Source organism: Cataglyphis hispanica, chromosome 2 (assembly GCF_021464435.1).
Source record: "Cataglyphis hispanica isolate Lineage 1 chromosome 2, ULB_Chis1_1.0, whole genome shotgun sequence".
Lineage (NCBI taxonomy): Eukaryota > Metazoa > Arthropoda > Insecta > Hymenoptera > Formicidae > Cataglyphis > Cataglyphis hispanica.
In genome coordinates, this window is record NC_065955.1 from 5,609,930 (window position 1) to 5,636,342 (window position 26,413).

General features: G+C 31.7%; 1 protein-coding gene across 3 annotated transcripts in view; it reads left to right on the forward strand.

Moving 5' to 3' along the window:
• The window catches only part of LOC126858963 (terminal nucleotidyltransferase 5C), a 110,732-nt gene that overhangs the window by 25,717 nt on the left and 58,602 nt on the right, over nucleotides 1–26,413 (forward strand). The window contains exon 2 of one of the 3 annotated variants that reach the window (XR_007688734.1): nucleotides 21,438–22,411. The exons of 1 other annotated variant lie outside the window; for it this stretch is intronic. The gene's annotated coding sequence lies outside the window, so the exon portion shown is untranslated. Of the gene's footprint in view, nucleotides 1–21,437; nucleotides 22,412–25,093; nucleotides 25,821–26,413 lie in introns of those variants that run through there. One more of the 3 variants, XM_050609746.1, reaches the window with a different exon arrangement.

Consider the following 26,413-nt stretch of genomic DNA (forward strand, 5'->3'; position numbering starts at 1 on the left):
TTTTCATAATCGCATAGTCTAAAATTATGGTGTGTTACATTAAACACGCGTTTCTTACTTATTGCAAGAATTTACATCGATTGTGATTTTTAAATTACAGGATATAATATTATATACATTTATATAAATATTTTATGATTATATAAATATTTTCAATTTATGGATAATAAGAATTGCAATTTATTTTTAAAATTAAAAATAAAATAATTTTAAACTAATACATTAAAAGCAAGCTAAGATTATAAAGAATTGATTTGCGATTTAAATTATATAGAGCATAAATTGATAACGAGATTTGATTTTTAATTATTTTCCAAACTATCTTATAAGAAGCCTAAAAAATTTCAGATTATGATATCTTTGAAATTTCGAGAATTAAATAAAAATGAATAATATATTTAATCATATTTAAAAATTTTAATTAATTTTATATTTAAATTAATTTTATAGTTGAATCATTAGTATAAAAAATTTTATGATATTACATTTAAATTTATGTTTTTTATTAAATATTTCATTTGAAAAAACAAAAGGAATGAAAACATTTCTCGCTCATTTCTATTTTATCTCTCAAAGTTATGACATTGCAACTTGACAAAAATTTTCCGCGTTCGCCATGATACGAAATGTCGAAACTAATTCCGTCTATTTATAATCTGCGTTTCGTTTTTGAACGTCAAAACGTTATATTTTCTTGTCTGGCCACGACAACAAAATTACGCGATCATCTTGCAAATAACATAAGAATACAAGATATAGTGATTGGACACACACTTGTATATATATATATATTTTTTTTTTTTTTTTAACCCTTCACTTTTTGCGCAAGACAATGCTTTGTATTTCTACAGGATCTAGTCCTAGAGTTTAATTATGTTAATTCTTATCGTTTGAGCATTGATTTTTATGCTTTTAATACTCGAATTAAGCAGCAACATTCCATTTTTATGACTTACCATATTTATTTTACTTTTATTAAATTTTGATTTGGAGAAGCTTTATTTTTGAGGTTTGATCAAAGTGATAAATAGAAAAGTTTCTTGTTTTGTTTTGTGCTGAATTCAACCTCATTCTTTAATTTGGATGTGTACATCTGAGACATCTTGTATATGTCTATATAAAAGCTCTTTATTTCACAAGCGACGAATATTCTTAAGAAAAAACATTTCATTCAAAGCACTACACATGTATTTTGATCGGTATCGATTCTTTCTTAAAATTTTATTTTATTGATTATATTTTTAATAATTATTTAATTATTGTTTACAATTATTGATAATTTTTTATTTATTTGATATATTTTTTATTATTAAATATTTAGATAATCATATGTCCAAATTAAAAAAAAGTCTGCTGATAAAGTAAAGAATAGAACTATAGATCTATAGAATTCCTTAGTTTAAAAGATGTATTTTAAAAAGTGTGTAGCACGAATAATGAGTACTTCATTTTTTTCGGATATAATTTTTAGCTAAATTAACGGAATTTTTTCTAAAATTTCTAAAAAACCTATCAGGGGTTGTAAAATTATTGTGGGTACAAATAAAATTGTTGACAAAACTTTTAATTTTTGAAAATGAGATGTCAACTTCACAAAGGCTATCTATTTTGTATAGCGAATGTGGTATTATAGATCGCTATTTTGCACACGGCTATCGCCATAGCTGTAGGTATATTTTTCACATATCAAAAAACGCAATGACATTTACAGAGTGTACAGCTATTGATACATAGAATAGTGCCTTTAATTTGAAATTTTTATAATGAAAATGACATTTAGAACAAAAGAAATTGAATTAAAAATGTGAAGCAGAAAGAGAGAGAGAGAGAGAGAGAGAGAGAAATTCTATTATAATGAATAAAGAAGTGTGCAAAGTGTCTAATTATAATGTTTGATGCATTAAATTTACTATTTGTGAATAAAGTACGCACGATGCAGTATTGAACATACATTTGCGTAAATAAATTTAATTGATCAATATCACATGTACAATATTTTTGCTGTACAAACATTACCAAAGAGAATTGAGTTACGTCGAGGACGTTACTATAGGAAAATTAATAGTAGAACCGAACTAATTAATGACCTATGTATTTGCGTCATTATCATTTTACAAGTCATCGATTACATTGTACTCGATGTTGCGTTTCCGGTCATAATAAATAGCCACACAATATTTTAATCACCTGTACACATAAATAATTAAAAACAATTCCAGTCGATGAATCAAAAGGAAATAAATATAATTGTTAAATAAATGCTACATATATATTTAAAAACATGTCAGATACAAAAAGATTTCATATTGCAATTTTATTAGATATATAAAATTGTTCTTATTACATATTTATTTAACATAATTAACTTAAATATCTTAAAGATAAAAATTATATGTATATATATTATTTGAAGAAATATACTTTTTTTTAGAGAATTTTTATTAGAGAATCACATGTTGATATCTGTTTCTATTTAATACATATTGCTCGCGATAGAAATAATAAAATTTTCTTACAATTAAATATATGTCATCGATATCATATCTTATCAGTATCGATAATGTTGCTGAGAAATGTTGTGAAAAATAGATCAAATTTTTTACGAGAATTTTAATTTTTTCATAATGTTCTTATATTATATTTTTTTCTTTCTTTTTTCATTTTTTACCTTTTTTATTTATATAGCATCTAAATTATTAAGTAAATATTCGGGCAAATATTTCAATTGCATCTTTTATTTTATTCTTTTTTTTTTTTTAATTGTGGGAAAAGAGAAGGACGTTATTCTAATAATAAAACGTATTCAATGTCAATGCCATATGCCAACATATTATCATCAATTAACTTGAGTTTTTTCAAACAAGAACTGTTATCTATATAGCAGACAAGTAAGTATGTTACGGAATACACGATAACGCGATATCCGGTGTTACGACTTTGTTATCGCAGTTCTGCTTCGAATAATAGTTATTCAAGATTGAGCAACTCATTAAATACGCGTGTCAATATATTATATTTCTCATCATTATATACGTAGAAAAAAAGGTAAAAAAAAATCTTTTTCTGCTAAATATTGTGATTTTTCTCATTTTATTCATCTTAGGAAAGATTATTATTTTTATTTTTATACGAGGGTAATATTTTCAAAATAAAAAGCCGAACATATTACAACGTGAATAATGAATGCTATGAACGTGGAATAATTCGCAATGTGATTACGAATGACACCGGCAATAGAACGAGTTTCACATTTACGAAAGAATATTTGCATCACATACTCACTCAGTCGAGGATCGAGGAAAAGAATAATATTTAACAAACATTTGGAATTTTGATTATCAATTGTTCGAAAAAGTATATACGTTGATGTATTCCGAAATTCCAGCACGATTTCACGTATCCCGACCGTCTCTTGTTGACGTAACATACCTATTATTGCGGTCGCTGTGCAGAATGTGGCAGTCTCTGTATAGTGAATATGACGTCAATGTCGATGCGTTAACGGCGCGTCGAATCAGGACAACGTTGTAAGTCGATCGTCTGTCATTTTCATCTCCGTTGCGCGTCCCCATCATCCACCCTCGCAAAATTCATCCCGATTATTGGCGACTATGGAACGCCGAATGAAATCAGCGACGCCGTACGCGTCGCGTCGTTCGCATAACGGGGTATAATGACATAGTAGTTACCATTAGTGATAGAGTATGCCGCTTGTTATACATGCTTATCAATATTGGACAATTTAATTTAAAGTTCTCAGATAGAAACAAAACTAGAGTAGAATGGATGAAGCAATGAATTCTCTACTAATTGAAAATATTTTCATTCTCTTCTGCATATTTTAAGTACGAATAAAGGATTAAATTCTTAACTATTGTTAATTTTAATAGAGAATAATATTTAAAACTGATAATAAAAATGAAATATTGATAAACTCGAGAAATAAAAAACTTTGATAAAGGATGAACTTATAATTGCATGATAAAAATAAAATAGTATAATATTCCCGGTTTTAGAAAAATTAATAATTATTAGTTTATACTATCGCACGCAGAAATAAATACATATATATCGTAAATTTATTTAAATGAGACTATTAATTAAAAACAATTAAGTATTTACAGACATGCTGGAATCAAATATTACAATAACAACTTAAAAAAATATTATTGTTAGGAATGCCAAGAATACAGTACATAGTATTGAAAGCAAAAGGATTTTGTCTAATTTAAAAAATTAAAAATTTTATATATTTCTTTTTTGCTGTAATTTTTAATTTTTACGATATTAAAGTAGAAAATATCAGTAATATAAAATATAATTTGGTAATGTTAATATATATTTTTCATTAAAAAAATAACGGTTCTTTTCTTTCTAAAAAGTGATGTAATACCTTTGGCTATTATTGTATATTTAACAATATATTTTACAAGAGAGATAAAAAAAATGTGTAATTGGTTTTATTTTTACGCATAATTACGTTTATAATATCGTGTATGAATATTTTTTCTTTTACAAAATTTGATATAATAAGTCTAATTTATATATAAAAAGTATCCATGAAGATTTTTATGCAAAGAAAATAAAAAATATAAAGAATATTTTTTAAAAATTATTTTACAATAAATAAAATATGCTTTAGGAGATTAGCTTCTTCAAAGATATTTTTTGACATTCCGTGAAGTATCTGATAAAAAATTAAGCTTTGTTATCGCATAATAGTACTTGATAAAACATTGAATAAAGATAATATCGGACAAGCCGATGATATATTATGAGATCATCTCTGATTAAACAGCTACTTTCGCGTCACGGAATCTTGGGATTTCAAGTTTAGGAATCACTCTGATTTACGTGTAACCGAACGAGCATATGCGTGCTTGCGCATAATGGTGTCCACCCACCCCGTCGATCGCCCACGCGATTTCGCGTTGCGCCCACGCAAATTCTGTACGACGTAAGTAGTCTAGCTGAAGCAAGCTTAGACACCAGCGTCGTTCGAAGCTATAAGGCTAAAAACAGAAAGCTAAAACAGGCACCACCACCACAGTATATATCAGGAATATTTCTAAATTATCATAATTTTTACCAGCCATAAATATGAAAATTTTAAAAAAGAATTTTATAATCGTACATTTATATATTGTACTTTTAACTGTATTTAAAAAAATATCTAATTGTCGAATTTTATTTTAATTGTCGTTAAGTTTAAGTGAACGCTTTATGAAATGTATTGGAAGAATTGAATTAAAAATAAAATTAATAATAGATATTATTGAACATTTTTTTTTATAAGCAGGACAATGATTCGAACATTAGAGACACGAATAATTGTCTGCATAAAAAAATAATACTTAGAATCTTCTTGATTTCTTTTTTTAATAATATTTTATAATTTTAATCATAAATATTTACAACAGATTTTATCTGAATTTATACACTCTAACCATTTATATTGCAATTATTTTTGCAGTCTGCAGTAATTATTTTTTTTTATGTAGAATTTTTCTAGATATTTATTATATGCATATACACAATTATTGAAATTGTGTTATTAGAATTGTATTATGCTACAAAAATGTCAAAAGAAGTAATGACAGTGTCTGTCGTGATAACGTACAGGTATCTCCTACGCAATAGAAAAACGACGTTGGGATCCAGCAATACGTATAATGTAGTTGGTTGGAGATAACGCGTAGGAAGAGCTTACTGAGTCGTTGCTAGGCAACCGATTGACCCAGATAGCTGGGTGTCGGTCGTGAACACCGGTTGTTCTCCTGCGAACAAAGTTACCTAAGGCGTCTCGTTGTCGCCCAGGAGGACGCGGAGGGTTAGACACGAAGAAGGGGATGATAATTCGCGCGGTGCTGATGAAAGAGAACGTCGAGTTGGATAACAGAGGGTTAAAGCTGGTCTGGATAAGTCCCATCTCCCACGCTATGGATAAAATGTATCCTAGGTTACAATTGTGTTACATTATTATATATTAATATATCGATAATTCTCGTGTCTATATCGAAATAGCTTAGCGCCGCGAAAAATATTGTATATCAGCTTTATTATCTGATAACGAAGATTTATGAGAGAAAGAGAGAGCTTAATTTTTACAGCTCACGTTTTATTACAGTTATCCTTAGGCTATTGTAGCTTCGATTACAGTTTGATAAGCAGGGCAAAAGTATGAATTAATCTATTGAAGATTACTTAATTTGGCATTATAGAAGTAGCGAGTTGACTACGTAACACTAGAACACAATAGTTTGAATAATTCAATTTTTGTAGGAAAAAATATGACATTATTTTATTCATTTATTCACGTCCTTCTTTTTTCCCCCGCATATTAGTTTTACATATTTATTATTCCGCTTCAACATGAAATTGAGGCTTGTAGCAGCCTTTGAACTTTAATCAACTCTTGATCCAACCACACAAGATATATTAAGTTTCACTTCATTCCTTATGTCTTTCATTTCTTTTGATCGAGAGGGACTCTGTATTTTCTCTACGTAGTCAAGAAATGTTGCGATGAAATATTGCGCGAGAGATAAAATTCTTTGTTTTAAATTATTTACTTTTGATGAAATAATTGAGAATATTTTAATTATTAAAACTATGCTTTATAATATTCTTTCATTTGTTTTACATTTTATTAATTTTATCTTATTATAACACAGTCTATAATTTAATTCAATATTAAACCAAATAAATAATTAAAATCTTATGAAAATAATTAAAATAATTAAAATTTTATGAAATACTTGTATGTATTTAATATTTCACATTTGCTATTTAATACTTGAATACGAAATATTTCTAAAATTTACATTTTTTTAAATTATTTTTACAATAAGAAATTATTGTAAATTAGATTTTTTTATTTATATTGAAATGTTTTTTCCTTTGACAAATTAAAAACAAAAATTGGTTATTAAATCAAATTAAACTGATAAGACTAATATAAGAGAATAAAGTAGCTGTTATATATAATATAAACCGATATTTTTTTAAAGATTACAAATGCTTAAAAGTTTACACGAGGAAACAAAATAGCAATATGAGACAAAGAAATAGATGCGAGCGAACAATTGTATAATTTGCAATTATTGTAGTAAATGTTTTCGTATCCGCATCCCACATTGCTTTGTGCGAAATGTTACTATTACTTCGAATAATTACGTTAGCTTATTCGAAACGAAGATAAATTCATTGATTAGATAAATGCTTTGTACGCGAATCCATTTTCTTTAACATGTTTTCTTAATTAATCGCAAGCTAGAACTACTTAGTATTTTCTTAAATCCGTGTTATCTCTCCAATATTAAATAGAAAAACGAAATGTCAAATGGACAAATATGTTAAAAATATAATTTTTGATGAAATTCAGAAAAATGCACACAATATAAAAATATGTTTTAAATAATACATGAAAAATATAGGACCAAAAAAAATTTATTTCTACGTCACTCAAAGAGAGCATGAAATAAATTGAAATATTAAAGTTTATAAATAATGAAGGATAGGAAAAATTTTAAGACTTATATCCTATTGTTTTACTAATTGTTTTTATAATATTTCTGATTGAGATAAAAGATGTGGAAATCAATATATGGCTCAATGTTTACATAAAAAAAAAATTAAATATTTTCGAAATAAAATTATTTCATTTTTCTTTAAATTGTGTATATATTATTCACACAATTATTTTATATTGTCACACGAAATGTGTATAATATTCATTTTATTGATATATATCAGATATTGAAAAATATCATTAATTATGCGTCTCGTATACGAATTTTTCTTTAGAAAGCACTTTTCTTCTATTCTAGTTAAGCTTTCGCTATAATTGATGAACGCAACGTTCGTTCTGTATACCTGGCGTGAATCACGAAGCGAATCCTTGAAAGGAATTCTATGTCGTAATTGTTACGTTCTCATAGATATAATCGCCACGTTCCCACTGTCGGTCGATAACGCTGATATCGCTGAAATTCGCACCGTGATAAAAAAAGCTCGTATGTTCTCTTTTAAGAATGTCGCTCGACAAAATTCATATGTAAACAACAATGAGCTTTTCCTTCAAGTAAATAAAATAATATTTTTAATAGATTATCAAATTATAAATTATTAATTATAATTTTTCCCTCTTTTACTTTTTTTATTTGATTTCTTAAACTACATGCACGTCTATTAAAAGATTTGCATAATTTTACTAAAACTGTTTCTTTTTTTGTGTCAGTCTTGTCTTCATTTTATTTATGATTTCTACGATGTAGCTACATGGCTATGCGATTTGCTTAGTACAACTTAACGTGTTGTTTCTATTCACGTTAATGTGTTTTTACGTAACATTCCGTGAAACAAGGCGTCCTGATGATGACCATCGGTGCCCGTTAATGTGAAAGGCACGGCGCGTTGTCGGCGACGTCAAGGAAGCTACGACAATGCCGCCAGGATGTCGTTATATGCCAGAAAATGATAACGTCGATTACTCCGAATAGAATTAGGTCGGAAATGCCGGTCACGGATGCCTCGTGTATACGACATCACGAAAAAGTCTTTTATTATTTTAGTTAAAAAGCGAGATGAGATGCATTCTAAGCTTTCTATAAGAGAAAAATAAGAAAATTTTCCTTTGTATGTGTATGTATATATATGTAGAACACAGGCGATAAATTTTTTAATTGTATAAAAGATTGTCTAATGGAACAGAAGAACACGATTTTGATATCGAATATAAGTATAAAGTTTTAATAAAAAGAATATTAAGATTTTTAATTACTTTTTGTTTTTATAAAAATTATAATTACATACGCGAATAAGAATTATTACAAATATTGTGCCATACATAAATAATAAAGAAATCAGCTGTTTTTCTTTAACGTAATAAAATATAATTAACGTAAAAATATATAATAAAATTTGAGTAGGAGCAACATTTCATTTGATAATTTAATGAAGTTCATTCAACTTATTTAATGTGATAAATAAACCGACATTTATCCAGATCTACATTTATCATGCTTCGCTTTATCTTACGCGTAATATACATACATAATGCGTTTTACGTCAATTTAATAATATATGCATTTCTTTGTGTATATTTATTTTAATTAGCATCGCTTGCGCATGCACAGGTGTTATAACAATATGTTCGTTATCGAAAATGGTACTGATGTTGATCTCCGATTTGCTCAATAATTCTGTTTGTCATACTCAATGATTTCTGTCATTACACGGTGATGGAATTACACGCACGCTGTGTTCTCGTCAACAATCATTTTTATCGGGACACTGCAAGTGCAGCTGTTGTGACATTATCGTTAACAAAACACTTCATTATCATTAATTTATTGCTTACTGTCATTTGGATTTTATGCAATACATGTTTCAAAACTATTCTATAATTTTTTCATTTTTCATAAATTTATTGAATTTTAATTTTTTTCATCAACATTTGTTTGACAATTAATTTTAAATTTATACCTTTATTTAATTATATTTCTAAAGCGCATCTTTAGTACATTGGTTTTGAGAGCGCAGATGCCAAACTAAGAAACATCAATTAACGCAAATATTATATAGCGTTTCTTTAACGATAGCGGCACAGATTGACCGTAGAAAGTACATAGCGAAAGTGTGCATACGATTCCGCAAGTGTGTGCTTAAGGCTATTCATCTCCGTAGATTAATTAATAGCTCGCGCGTCGCGAAATTAGTAGTTAGAGGATTATTCGTGTCCCGGCTCGCCGAAAACAAATTAACGCCTCGTAACTTCCGCTCGTTCGTAATCGCGCGATCCTTCTTCATCGTACTCTTCCGTCTCTCTCGCTCGTTCGGTCGGTCAATGAAAATACGTGATTAGCAGTCAGGGTTCCACCAACCCCCCGCGACAGGCGACGCGCAACGCGTGGCGAGCGCGTAGGCGCGTAATCTTCGTGTGTCCCGCATGTAGAAAATCGCATTCGTATGTTCAATACGCGCGGACGCTTTGGTCGCATCCTAAATACGCAGGAGAGGCTGTCGCGCGCAATAATTCGCGCGTGTGCTGAGTGTAGTATACCGGTTGCTCTTGACATTATATGGTAACATCATTCGCGCGCGCTCGGCAATTCGCCACTTTATTCGTACCGTTTGACACGATTTTTACTCGTCTAGGAGCCCGAGGCATTTTCGTAACGGACATACTTAACGCGTAACGTAATATATTTGGCGAAGCCTCGTCGAGATGCCCGCGATGCACACTAATTTTGATGAATCGTAAGCTATAGCTCTGCCTCCACGGTCTATTACGGTGACGAAACATCGAGGCATTAGGCATGATTTTTTCGCCTCTTACTCGATTAGATTAAAAAAAAAAAAAATTAGCGTTAGGTGATACTGCGTCATTTATACGAGTCTGACGCGGCTCTCTAGCATGTATCAATATTATAAGCAGATTTTCTCCGCGCTCTCTGAGGATTATAAACTAGTGTAAGATACTCGATGCATACACACACTGACAATATAACTCGCGATTATGCTGACGAATAATTACTTAATACGATAAAACGAAGCTTGTCAATTCATTTCTTGTGCATTCGTTTTATTGGCGCCTGTGTTATATGAGATGCCCTATAACGCACACGAAGGAAATTATATTCTCGCTAAGATGACAGGTGGCGTATTCGATTCTCTATTTAATGAGTGGTCATATCATCATGATGCGCAAAATCGATTGCGGCGTTTTCCTTGAAATATTCATTCAGACTTTCATAGGACAAATTGTACCGGTCGATGTTTGTTTCTCACCCCGCTATAACGTAGAAGAAACGCTATTACACCAGCGCGCATATACACGCATACATACCAGGTGACGGCGAGCGATAAATCCCACGAGATGATGTGACGCTTAATTTTTTAAGAATCCTTATCGATCCTGTGTTAGTAAGGCAAGGTCATCGTCTCAATCCATAATATTGCGAAATCCGCATGTGTGTTCCGCATTCTTTCCTGATTATCCACTTTACATCTTCTACGCAGCTTCGCAGGAAACGAGACCTACTTATGCGCACTTTTTCATAATTTACGACAGAGGCGATTCACTGAAGAGTCTAGCTCTTAGAAAGTTAAGTGTTGTTGTTGTTTTGCATACATGAATTATTTTTATACATATGTTATTAATTTACTACTATGAGATAATACGTTATATCGTACTTTGTATCTGCTTTTGCAAGAGAAATTATAATAAATTAACATTTTATTAAATAATAATTTGTGATTATGAAATGCGTGTGCCAAATAAAATAATAAGTGAAAGTAATAACTAAAATTAAAATATTATAGATGTATAAAGATAAATAAATATATAAGAATTTGACTCTACATTAAAATTAGTATTGGAAAATTAATGTGAAGCTAAAAAACAACGTTTTATTATTTTTTATATATTAAAATTTGAAAAATTCTACATTGCAGTGCGCAATATTACGTTGTATTGGTACAATCTTAATTTTAGATTTTAAGGAATAAAAAAGGACGATTTTCTCTAAAGAATTGCAAATGTCGGTAAAATAATAAATTTAATAAAATCAGTTACTGTCTTTTAAATTAATAATATATTAATTAATTTATTGTTACACTTTTTATGAAGGATGTATCTTTTCTACATATAATCAAAGATAAGTTTCGCTCTATTAAAACGAATTATAGATGGTTTATGTGCTGATGAAATATCGAGAATACAACTTTCGATAGGAACGGAGACAATTTTAAGACCTGTTCCTTCAACAATTCGTTCGAGTGGCGGGTAGATAATGGCGCTAACGTGAATGTAGTCAACCTTGTGCGTTACCTACCACACCCTGATTCTGGATGCAAAAGCCGAGAGCTCGGTTTTCACCAGTTTCAAACAAGTGGAAGGCCGTAAGTGACAGGAAAATCAATTTTTATTTTTTTCTACATCACGTCAGTGGTTTCGTTATCTTTCTCTCTTCTTTTCCTTTTTTTTTTATTATTTTTTTTTTTTTATGACATTGAAGTTATTTGCATCGCCTAACATTTATCGTTAATAAGCCAGCATATGACGCGACATGTCGCATTTTATTAAATATATGATAAAAATTTATATATCTATATATACATATATTATGCATATATCTATTACCTTCTTGTCCACGTGAGTTTAATCATATTAAATTATTGGCTGTAATTGATGCTTATCTTTATAGCAATTTATATCAACTATGACTTTTAACAATATAGAATATTATTACTTATTACTTTATTGACTTTAATGTGTGGTCAGCTTAGAGAATGAGTCATAAATGTATAAATGGCGGTAAGCCTATACCCACCCGTCACATTATCAATAATATATCGATAAATCTGCGTTGACATTTAGTTGGCATACTTTTTATGAACAAAATTGATTTTCCTATGATTATATCCTTTAATGTGAAAAAATAAAGTATAGAATTTATTAACTTACAAAAATATAATTTGCGCATATGCTATATACATTTCAAAAAATTACTACATTATTATTAGACTAAAAAAATATTTTTTGAACAATTTCAATAACTTTAAAAAATAACATTTTTGATTCTGATATATTTTAAACTTGATTGAATTTAATATGTTTTATTCTAAAGTAAATTGCAGAGATAGAAAAAGAGAGGGAGAGAGAGAGAGAAATTATTTTATTTAAATAATACAATAAAAACAATAAAATATAAAATAAATTGAAAAATTAATTTCATACATATTTCTGAATAAACTGTATGCTTTGAATGTTAAAATTTAAATTTTTGTTTAACATTATTAAATTAAAAAGTTTTTAAGAAATTTTTCGCATATACTGATTTTTTTTATCGATACAGGAAATTTTGCTTCATCCTTCCTGTCACTATCTAATAGCTTTATCAGTCACAATGGTTTGACCACGATGTTATTCTGTTTCTTAATCGCATAACCACCAGTCTATAAATAATAAGTTGAATAATCTACAATGATGCACAGAAGTTGTTTACTGCTATAAAATGTGTGAAGAGATAAAACATTAATGTGTTGCACGATAAAAAGCCATGTCTATTATTATGCAGAAAATGAGAAACATTGTACAGTATATATAATTTCAACACGTTAAATGAAATTTGGAAGCGGGACAGTAATTATTGAATTTAATCATCGGACGCGGAGATAATCGTTTGGTCAAGATTAATTTGACTATCGTATTTTTGCATTACATATAGTAGCCGCAGTTTACGAAGTGAATTAACGCACGAGTCTTTCTAATTGAACTTCAAATTTCGTTGATAATTTTTTGCAACAAATATAAATTAGAAAAGGGAGCGGAATGCGAAGCACACGAAGTGAGAAAAGTTAAGTGAGTTGCCGAGCGTGAAACAGGTGCCGCATTAATTATTTGGAACGTCGCACCAAAAAATGCTAATCGTAGAATTGAAATGCGACACGTGATGCGTAAGGTCTGGAGCGGCGAGACTGGATTCGATAATCCAAACTGTCTAAATTATCGTTTGACGATCCGTGGATGACAGGGTTGATTCGCGAAGCACATTTTCGTTGCAGAAAAATGGCGATTGCATGAGCAACAGGTGTCGTATAAAAATTCGCGGTCCACTATCGATAGGTAAATCGATCATTAGGTAGCTTTTTTTCATAAGCAGAAGTGTGTATAAAATTATGACTCATATCATTTGATCCGCATAGATCACCGCAAATTTTTTTTTAGTCACTATCATTCTAAACATAATACATTAGATATTAAATACATGGATTAAGATACAAAGTTAATTTTCTTTTCCGAAAAGTCCATAAGATACCACGTTATTATCAAATTTAATTTTTAATAAGATTGTTAGCAAGTCGATTAAAGGATTTATATTTGCATTGTAAAAATTTATTTTATCAAAATTGTTTTTTTTAATATACAACAAAGTATATAATTTAAAAAATATTACGTTTCTCTTGTTTTCTTATTATCTGATAATTTTTGTTATTCTGGCTATTAACATGAATGTTTTCATATTTTTTATTAAAGTATGTTTTTTTTATTAGTTTAGTAATTTGCTTAAGGCCTTCCGCTTATTACTATTAAACATCTTTTCAGTTCCATATTATCGCTACATTTAATAATAAATATTTAGTTATGTTATCCATTTAAATAAATCTTCTATATTTTCGACTGTTAAGTTATATCCCATTTATATCACACAACAGGGCGTTAGCGCGTGTCTGTAATTTTCCGCAATTAACCAAACCGACTATCACCGTGAGTGACATCCCGCAGCCGTTTGTGTTGCGGCTGTAAAGGTCAATTTAAAGCGATTGCGGCGTTCTTGTTATTGAGCTGCTTATGGTGCAGGGCAATGCCGCGATAGGCGACCGGATCTTTGTTAGGCGCGATAAGGGAGAACGTGTCGTGAACCGCAGCGTGTTTGCGAGAATTTCAATGAATTGTCAATGGTATCCTTGACACAGAGTCTTCGGTGAGACAGAACTCTGTATCCTTCTAACACGCGTCATCGTTTACACGCAATCTGTCAAATTTTCGTAGAATCGTTATCGCTGCAAACTTGAGAATTTCGTATGTTAGAATTCGAAGCGAGATTGCGCGCATACAAATATAATCGCAAATGCGACTGTATGTTTAATCTTTGACTCGAATCTTTGATTACGAATATAAACCGTTGAACCGAGATAACAAATCATTTTTCAGATTTTGAGAGGCAAAATTTGTGAAATTATATGATATATGTATATAGTTCGACTACTATATAGCTATATTGTTATTTATTATTTGATTGTGCAATTATATTTTTTATATGATTTTATAAATAAGGTTTTGCAAAAGAATGTTATATTTATGCGACTTTAATCAAAGTAATTATACAGGAAAACAAGTGTGCAGTATGTATAAAAATTATATTTTAATTTAAATTTATTTTCATCCGCATGTCATATCACACTCTTTATTTTCAATTAGTAGTATTACACTAAGTTTCTATAAACTATATGCGAGTTATGAAGATTTATTAATGAAAAAATAATTATCAATGTGGAAATTAAGAAACATCGAAAATTGACATTATTTTAAACTATCACCAATATTAAACTCTTCCCCAACTCATCATAATTTCTATAAATTCACTAAACAATAAGTAATACATGAACTTTATAATAAAAATCTAAAAACTTGAGTTCATATAAGTTATGATACATATTTAATCGATCGCGAATGACCTTCTGAAGAAAGGTCATAGTCCTCGTTGCCCGGGTAACCATGATGAGGTGGAAATTGTAAGAGCATGCTGCGCATTAATCCAAGTGCTTCAATTTCGAGGAGAAAACGCAAGCTGCATTTTTTTTTTAGAAAAAGTTGATCAAATAAATATTTGCAGAATAATTAAAATAATTTTTTACATAAAATAGATGTAGTTGTATGCATTGAAATTAAAATACCATTAACGTTTCTCCAGTTTAATCAATTCTTGAAAGCTATGCTATATGAATATTGCATTAAATTTGCTTAAATGAGACTATACTTATGCGAAACGGCATTTCATAATTTTAACGAATTTTACTGCTTGTAAAATTGCTTATATCTTTTATTGAAAGACTATTTACGAAATATATATATATATATATATATATATATATATATATATATATATATATGAATCTTATTTACTGTTTAAATTTTGAATTTATTTTTAAAGCGGCTGCAGCACATACATAGATAATATATTTTGATAGAAAAATATCATTTATATTTATTCAATTTTTCTTTGGTGATGCGAAAAAGCGAGGACTTTTTATTTTTTATAAATCCTGCAATTTTGCGATTAGAAAAGCTCAAAGTTTTTAGATAATGACAAAGTATTAAAGTTGAAATTGTATCGCTGACATAAATCCGTTGATTATTTAAGTATATGCGTGCTTTTATACACGTCTGTGTCATTTGTTATTGTAATAACGACTGTAAAAATATATATACGTTCTACCGTTTCGTAATTGGATATTTTTTTTTTCAATATTCCAATCGGCATTATCTATGAAAGTGGCGGCCTAGTCGCTTTAAATGAAGCAAAATACATTCGCTTATCATCGATTGCATTCTCGCTAACGCTGTATGGTTGGGCAAGATTGTCTCACCTACCGTAACGTTCGCGATTTATAGAATTATCTTACGCAAGATAGCGCAAGTTATATGTGTGAAATGGTTTTAGTGAAGGTTGCTGAACTGATTTCGGTATACGAACATTAATCAGAGTCAAGTATTTGTGAAAATGTGCATATATTATTACAGATAATATCACATAATGCCATTATATTAATTATTATTAATTTTAGTAATGATTATTATATATAAAATTAAAAAGAATTTTATCTTTATATTATTGTAATTTGAAAACGTACAATTGTAAAATAATTATTGTCAATTTTACACTGCCACTCAAACATTGTTTTAATAATAACAATATTTGGAAAAGAATGATATATAAAAGCAAACAAAAAATATAGTAATATATAAATTATCATATATATGATAATTACAAAGTTTCAACGAGATAAATATATATATATATTATAAATATTTTATTGCAAATATTATCGATTTTGAAATACAATAAAAATGTAATTTTCGCGAAAATTAATTATATAATTCATACATACACACACACACACACATATATTATATACGAATAGAAAATTTATTAAAAAAAACGATAGATTTCATTTGACTTCTCAATGTGCGAAGATCCGAGTTACTCGAAGAATTTACAACAGCAGCGCGCGATAGAAACGGCCGGTACAAGTCACTCCGACGACACAGCGTAGTTATTGAAACGATATAAATTCTGAGGACGATGAAACGCTCGATCAAACCGGCCGCAGGTCATTGATTTAGTCGACGACCGCGCTCTCGTGTATACCCTGGAGAAGTAGCACCAGCTGTTATACATTATGCAAGCCTTTTTCCCAACCGTCTGCACAAACGTCCGTCTATCGCCGATCAGATTCGAAGTGTCATTCCTCACGTTCCAGCGTAAGAGCATCGCGTGCTTCTTTCCGACTGCGGAAAGATCACGGATGACAGAATTGCTAAAAATTTCGCTTATATTGCAAATGATTTTCACGCAGTATCGTGGTCTATACTTTATTTGCGACATTGCAAAAATATGACATATAAGCATGTGCGGGCTCGTTGTTTCGACATTACTCGACAGAATTCGCCGATTCGGCTATATTTATTTATCAGCCGCGATGATTGTGATACGATTGACATTTTTCTTTTTATGCGAATCTCTATACGATTGACGTAGCATTGCTCTCGCATCGATCTCTTTGTGGTATACTGGTAACCGATTGACCTATACCTAGACGCGACTATATACAAACATGTTTCTCTTATTCGCTTATCGAACGCGTCGGTGGGATATACAAGGTGTCTTTAGATACATAATAGTGTGATTTTCATGCGGTGAATTCTTCGACGAAGAATATTACTCGATCGAGTTACACTCTTTTGCTCTGACTGTACTCGGACAAAAATAAATGAAGTCTTTAACCCTAAGAAAGGAAGTTTTTTAAAAAGTTAACTTCGCGAAAACATTCGTGCGGCTATAGGCGCTTCTCCTAACTGTATTTACAACATGCGATATTAATACGATTAGAATATGAGACGTTATATATATATTAAGTCATTGACCGTCGAGTCGAAAAACATTACAAATTAATCGAAAACTTTCACAAACTATCGAATCCTTATTAAAGGGAATAGCATGAGAGATGCAACAATTCCTAAAATATCGCGAGGGCAAATGCAAAAAAATAATTGATTTCGGGAAGTTTTTGCGTTTCACAAAACACGCATCTAAGCGACAGACAGAGATCGGTAACGCGTATATCGAGTTACAATTTCAATTAATTTGATGAGAAAGATTTTTTTTTCTTTCTCTATCATATATTAGAGAGGCCCACGGCTTTCGATCGATAAACCTGATAGCCTTGATATACACGCCAGACTTTTCTAACGAAGTAAAAGTGGGCTGCGGAGTCTGTGAGAACGTGCGCGGGTAAAGGCCGCCTTCGTGGAGAGTTTTAAGAAATTGCCAACGGCACGCTTGTCGCGGATGATCGCAGGTGTAATTTCGTCGCTGTCCAACTGTTTAACGAGCAAAGACAAAGGAGGTTTTTTTTTTTTTTTTTTTTTTTGCGCGCGCGCGATCATTAATCTTTTTCTTGTATCAGAAATTGCTACCTTGCAAATGAGAAGCGCGCGTGTGTTGCGTATTTCGATAACACAATAATGATTGTGTAATGTGATGGATGGAGAAAGATGGATGGATAAGCGAAACGCTGAACGCGAAATGATAAATATAATTTAACTTAACGTTACGGACATTATTTAATACAAAACTAATTAATATAAAATATTAATTTTGTATATATGTAAGAAACGATTTTATATAATAAATTTGTTATATAATTATTATATTACATTAATATATATTAATTATATTATAATAATTATATAAATAAATGAAATTAAATATTTAATTTATGTTATATAATAAAAAATAAAAGACATTCTTATTACAATTAGAATTTTTCTTGAAATTTTGCTAAATTCTTAAACGCATACTTAAAATTAAATTAAATTCTAAAGATTCTTGCTTTCTTGGGTTCACATTGTTCTTTTTTCATGTTGACAAAAAAGGATAAAAGCGGAATTATATTCTTTAATGATGCGATATAATTTTTTTTAACGTTAGCATGTACGTCGACAATTTTTAACAGAAAAATGCGAATATCGCCCTATAATTCATCTTTCGAACAGATTCCCGCTCCATCACTCAAAGATCTCCGACGTCATACTTCAAGGCCGCTCGAGGCCGGATCGAGAGGCTCGAATTCGTCGATCTCGCGGGTACGCAATAGAGAAGGTACTCTCGCGAAAAACGTGCATTCGAGTTAGGGTTGCACAAGACTCGAGGCAAGAAAATATTGTATTGGTATTGAAAATTTTTGAAAAGAAATCACCTTGAGTGCAATCTTGGCAGCAAAAATCTTATCCCGTATTGTCTTGTCTTAATTTTATTAACAATTTTTATCTAAGCAATTGTTTAAAATAATATTTAATATAATTTTTATATAATATATAATGTAAGATAATTATTACTGTTTATGTCAAAGTTTTGTGAAGCTAAATAATATGTAAAATTTTATATTGTTTATTGTATTAGTTGTTTCTAAATTTATTAATATAAATATTTTTATTGATTAAATAAAATTTTTTAAGTTAGTATAATATAGTAATTTTTTCTCAACTAATTTACATATTACAAACAAATATACATATATTAGCTTTTCTTAAAAATCAATAATCTTGACGATCATAGTGTTGGTATTGTCTCGATGACTAATTAAAAATCTAGTCTTGATCTTGTCTTGAATTTCGAGACAAGACAAGACAATATCATGATTAATCTTGATATCTCGTGCAAGCAGTTCGAGTTCCTCGCGCTCTCTCTCTCTCTCTCTCTCTCTTCTCGCATTTACATCTTCTCCCATCCCCCTCCTCTCTCTTTCTCCCTTTCCATACCTATCCTTCCTCGTCCCCGTCCTTCTCTGTCTTGCTCTAGCATTTTCTTTCTCTCGGCGTGGCAAACCGAGCGCGAACGTCCTTGACGGTCGGCTGTAGCGACGGTGCAACGCAACGCAGCGCAGCGCGGCCGTTGCATGCCGTTGCGCTTGTGTGCGCACTGCTTCTCTTCTCTTTTTTCTTCTCTCCCATAGTGCGCACCGCGAATCGAACTCTCCACTTCACCATGCGGATTGCAGTTGCTGCCGTTACGTCATCAACACCTTCACTTTGCTCGCGCTGTCCGAGCGCGACGACGCTATATCTCTCGTCTCTCGGCCTGCGTTCGTGTTTCATTCCCGGGTGTCAGAATTAGCGCCATTGCTGAGTTTCGCGATTGTTGCTTAAATTTTTAACTTTATGCGATTTTTTAATTAAAATTCAGGCAGAGTGATGGGTGATATATCCAAAGTCTTTCTGAAAGTCCTTTTCATAATCAAAAAAATTTCAAAATTGTTACGAAATATTTCTACAAAAAAAATGTAACGAATAAATTTGCCGGTTTACATTTCGATTCAAAGAGAAAATAAACGCGAGAACATGAGACAGGATAAAATAATAAAGCTGGCTTTGTTTTAACAGAAAAGGAGATTGTAAACGTAATATACAAGGAAAAGTATGGATATATGAATTAAAGCTTACGGCTTAACTGAAGCTACTTTCTAGAACATTACGTTATCTGTTCTGAGAGCTTTATTAACTGTGGCGCAAAGTTACCGCCGCAGGTGTAATCCTACCTTGTATGCTCTGCTATCGTGTAAATTACAAATTGAATACGTGCGCTGAGATTTAACTTGCGCGAGATAACAGAACGAGTTTACGGCGATTTTAGATTATACTATTACTTTAGATTATAATATCTATATTAGGTATTATGAATTAAAACTCTTAAATCAATTTTATTCAGTTATTCTCAATCACTATTCAAGAAGTATACAGAATGTTCCAAGATTGACACTACTCTTCTCTTTATATTATAAAAAAATCTAATTAAAAAATATTTATTCAAATTAAAATATTTTAATACAGAGTTTTTGAATAACAAAGAATTTAGGAAATTTTACATAATAAACTTTAGATGAAAAAACAAAGTTTTATTATATTTACTATTAAGGTAGAGGAGAAGAATTCTTGAGCATTGATAAATAATACTAAACGCCATTCAGCTGCAGAAAAATTAAGATATTTTTAAATCGCCTTTCTCTACTACATCTTATTTTTCAAGTAAGATATTAGTAGGATATTAGTAAAGATATTTGAAGAATTTTAATGATGATTTGCATGTTCTCATACAAACATTAACGATCGCGAGCAATTAAGAGGGGATTTTTTTTACAAATGCTTCTTTCATATGAAGATGCGTGTTGAATACATCGACCTGAGGACATCTAAAAATTTTATCATTGCTTCCTTACATTCTTTGCCTAACGATGAATGGCAAGATTGTTACATCGGCGGTATAGCGCGTCCGAGAATAGATTAACCGCCGCTTCGATTTAAAAGCACGACCAACACTATGACGTGAAAGTAACGATCTGTGTGATGTCAAGTCAATAACCTGCAATAACTGTTTGACCTAAAAATGTCTTTGGAAGCCCCTACCGGAAGAGTCTTTATTCCCCACGGAATAAAATCACCGTATTTAGTCTCTTATCCCGTGAGAACCGTGTGCTTTCAAATTATTTCACATTCTGAAACATAAGTATAAAGCTTTAGCATCTGCTCGAGCAAAATTAAATATCTTTTGCGCCGTTCGTCGTAATAACGTGACTACGATTTGTTTTCGCAGGTTCCTGTAGTGCCTTGTCTTCCTGAAAGTTCTCCTTTCCTATACACAAAAGACACAAACGAATTATAAACCTCCACACGCACAACGTCAAAGACAACAGTCAACGATTTAAATGGCAATACTTCTGATCTTGACACCAGTGGATATATACAAACTCTGCCCATATCACAATCATACAATCCGAATGATTCTCCAAGATTATCCACAGAAACGGAGCCTGGAACATCAGGGGAACATCCTACGAAAGGGAAGAAAAGGGCATTTGATTCATTTCTGCTAGACCAACCAAGAAAGAAGAAAAATCCTACTACTCAGCAAGTGGAATCCTCCGATCAATGGTGCAGAACTGTGGAACTGTTAAACACTCTTATCAAGCAAAACAACCAAATGATGGAAGAACAGAGAATAACCTTTCGATACCTAATGTCCAAACTAGATAGATTGATAGACATAAATCTACAATGCCAAGCCAGAATTGGAGTAACAGAAATAAAAATTCGGCAACTTGAAGAGAAAAGAAACGCAATAATCCTATCAAGTCTCGAACAGGAAGCAGCAGAACTATTCATTAAGAATCTATTTATAGAATGACATCGGCATGTTCTAATGTTGAGAAGACTCTACCCATTATTTAGTTTATGTAAGCAAACTTAATTTTTTTATGCTCTTAAGAAAAGTAAAAAATAAAAAGCGACTTTTTTCCTGCATTTTCCTTTCTTCGTGAATAGTCATTCGTATTTATTAGCAATACACAGCGAAATATTATATGCGTTACATCGGTCGATATCAACAGCATCTGGCAATATGAATAAAAATGAATGTAAACCCGGAAAATTTAGAATTTTGTCTGGTAATTTTCTTTTATTAATAATGTGCACGAGATTATATAATAAGATTATAATTTGAGCAACAATATTACTTTAATATTTGAAAGACTACATCCAATATATTTAACATGTGCTGTCAATATTACATGTTCTCTGTTACAATAAAAAATATATATATAGTATATATATATATATATATATATATATATATATATATACTATATATATATATATATGAAATAAGATAGAATATATATATATATATATAGTAGATATATATATATATATATATAAGAATATATATATATATATATATAATTATCATTTATTATTTTTATATGTACATTTGAGAGATTTTAAATATAAACTTTTCGTGTTTAAAATTTGTGTTTAAAATTATTGCAATTTTGGTATCAAACTTGCAATCTTTGAGTTTAATATCAAAGTAAATGCTCTTGCAATGAGTATCGGCATTTCTAACAATAACTTCAATGTTCCACGTTTTATTCATACCGTTCTTTACCGTATTGTTAAGCTGATTGCGAACTATCATTATTGAAACGGAATTTCTTCCTCATCCGTTACTCGGGCGAATTCGCAGTAATATAGATATCCAAATGTGTTACGAATATTTCGATCCGAATATCCGATTATAAACGGCTATTATTATATCTTTTTTAAATGGACTTTTCACAGATATATAAAATTTAGGAATCTCATGTTTATTGAATGTAGAATAAAAATTGATTTTTGTGGAATTAATATTAACAAGTTTTAAAGTTCTTTTTTTTTGCTATTTATTATTTTTTGCTACGAATAAAATGATTTTTAAAAAAATTATACTAATTATTTAATAATTTCCATATCATTGCGAGCATCATTCACAGTTATATCGCATGAGATTAATAACTAATATTGTGCTGTTGCAAGTTGCTATATAATTGTATGTGTTATAGATGATACATACACTAGAGCGTGAAATGTCAATAATGGCAATCACTCGATGTTTAATATTTTTGTAAATATAATATAAAGATATAAATTGTGTATAGTTAATGTAAAAAAATCATACAATTCTTTTTAAATGGAATAAAAACAATCTTTGCATTTTTTAAACATTATTATTTACAAAAAGATATAAATTATAACTGTATGGTATCATTTTAATTTATTTTGAATAATTTTTGTGTATTTTTTAAAATAAGAAAAATATATTTTGGACGCACAAGCATTAGATGTGATTCATCACCTAAATATCTCATATATACATACATATTTATATCTTTATTTAAAAAAATTGTTGAAAAAAGTTAATAGAAATTTCTTATCAACATGTCACATTAAAAAATAATAATTCAATATTATATCTAATCACCTGTCATCAAGTGCTTTGATATTAATTATTTTCCTAGATTTGACGAGTCGTCATTAAACAAAATGCATAAACGCGACAAATCTGGTAAATAAATACAATAACATAAAGTAGGACGATAGCTCGTGAAGTGCGGAAGGACATATTTAGCCTATAGGTTACGAGAAACAGATGGCTATAAGTTCTTATCTGACATCGGTATCTATAGTTCGCCGCTTCTAGAAGCTCTTAGAAACAGTGAGTACATTCCGAAGGAGCGTGAAATTGCCGCGGTACGAATACTTGTAGGTGTACAATCGAGAAGAGACAATACTATTCGAGAATTGCGACGATAATTTCGAAGATAAAGAGCGCAAACAAGGCCGCGTAACGAATCAAAGTTCTACTTATAGGCAGAAGTAATTGATCCGGCTATTACGTAAGAACTAAAATAAGAACGTCGCAACATTGTCTCACAGCAATGTAATGCTCGCTTCGTATTGAAAAATTATTTTAATACAGCACGCATAATCGTAATCGCGTTTGATTATCATTTGCGAAAACGTACGGCAGGAGCTTTGAGCTTTCGGGAATCTGTCAAATTTGTTGTGCATTTCTCAATATAATTTCAGCCTCTAAAATAGTGCCAAGAAAATTTTATGTATATAGATTGTTCTAGATCGAGTCAATGAAATTTCAGGGTCTTATAGGAAATTGAATTTGAAACAAAAATATTCTTATAAGTACTTTTGTTCAAAATTCAATTTTCCTTATATAAGACCCTGAAGTTTCATTAACCTGACGTGGAACACTCTATAAAGATCACAAGATGAGTGATATTAAGAAATTGAAATTGCTTTGAAATCTCATTGGAAAGATAAGATCGTAACTTGAAATTTAAAGAAAGGAAAGAATGCGAAATGTCGAGAATCACAGGAAAATCGCGGAAGTTTCGACGTGACGATCGATCGCGCAATACGGCCGCTACTTGCGCGTCTAAACTCTCTCTTTCGGGCTCGCGATCCGCAATCCGCGGCAGAGTCCGCTTCGAGCGAGAGAGGGAAGAAAATCCGGGCATTGAAGAAAGAGAGAGAGAGAATCGAGGAAGGATAAAGCATTCGCTAGCGGCCGACGCTCTAAGATAGTGGAACGAAGAATCCGTTCGCATACATCGCCAATCGGCGAGAGACTATCATTCATTGATCGGTCGCATCGGTTTTATATGACGTTTTTTTTTTCTTTTTTTTTTTATCTGAGAGATCGGATCGAGCCTGCGTTGCTACTCGTGAACGTGTGTGGTCACACTCGGCAGCATCACACACGGAAGCAACGACGAGGAGACGAGGACACTGACGGCGGCCGCCGTCTAGATTGACAGCGGTGGGGGAGGGAGTGGGGGTCGAGAGGGAGAAGTGGGGAGAACTCGTCGCGTGGTGGTGGGGTGGGGCAGACGCGGGATGCGTGCGCGCTCGAGTCTGTACGTCGTACGTGCCGCTGTCAGTGTCAGTTGATCCGCCGCGGTGACTTGTGGCGTTATAGACGTGTAAATCTATTTGCATCTCGTTCCGATTATAAACGCGTATACATTTCCACCTGTGCGTACCTTAACGAGACACATCGAAACGTTCATTTTCTCTCGATCCCTTCGACGAGTCCGCGAGAATAGAGCGGTGGCTTGTGAATCGACGGACGATTGAGGGTGAGAGAGAGAGAGAGAGAGAGAGAGAGGAGATCGGTACATCGGCTTTCGTGATACAAAACTCTCCGGCTTCGTCTCACGGTTCAGTCTCTGCCCGGAGACGGGCGGCGAGACGTACTTGATCTCTCGCGATTCAATCGCGAATCCAGACGCGTAGGGCGACAAGTGTTCGCGGTGTTCGAATCCCTGGTGGCGTACGAATTCAACGACACACCGTTCCGAGAAGCGCGAAACTTCGGCGCAACATTCGTCGAGTCCCTCTGTTCCATCTATTGTAAACTATAGTAAACATCGAAATAAACGAATCGAGAGTGCTGGCTTCAGAAGCGAGTATTCGCGATAAGAAGCTATTTATCGTAGCAGAACTAACGGACCGGATAATACATGTAATATCTACTATACGTATTCGTATATGACAGTACACTCCGATCTCTCGGAAGATCAGTGAAACGTGCCGTGACCTTAGTGTCCCGACGACAACAAGAAGGAGAAGGCTTGTACACATTGTAAGTACTAAACGCTTCATGATATTATATTAATCTCGTTCGCCATATGTTAGCCCTTCGTATCGTTCCTCGCGTACTCGGCGACTCGGGGTGGAAAATCGGTTCGGAAAATCCGGACAAGAACGAAGTTGTCGCGATTACGCCTGCGATATTCGATCGGTGTCTCGCGTGTCAAAATTCACGGTGCTCGTTGCTTTTAATCGAGTTGAGGCTCACGGTGTCGACACTTGTCATCGTGTAAGCTGAAACTATCGTTCGGAATCATTCGAGTTTAGCTTTTAGATTTATGATTTTCGGAAATCATTCGTCGCTTGCATCCTTGCCCGTTTTTGCCAACAAACGATCGCGCTTTTTCTAGAATGTGCAGCGCGCGCGCGCGCGTGACCTTTCCCATATCTTTCGCCGAGTTCAAGCGGAACTTTTCACGTCGGGCTTTGTATATGTCGATGCACAAACACACACACACACACACACACACACACACACACATGCATACTCCTTTTTCTGTGCAAACACACGTAGGGTAAATGCACCGGCGAAGGATCAGGAAACAATTTAAACTTCTTCGTGATAATAATGACGGTTGTTGTGGC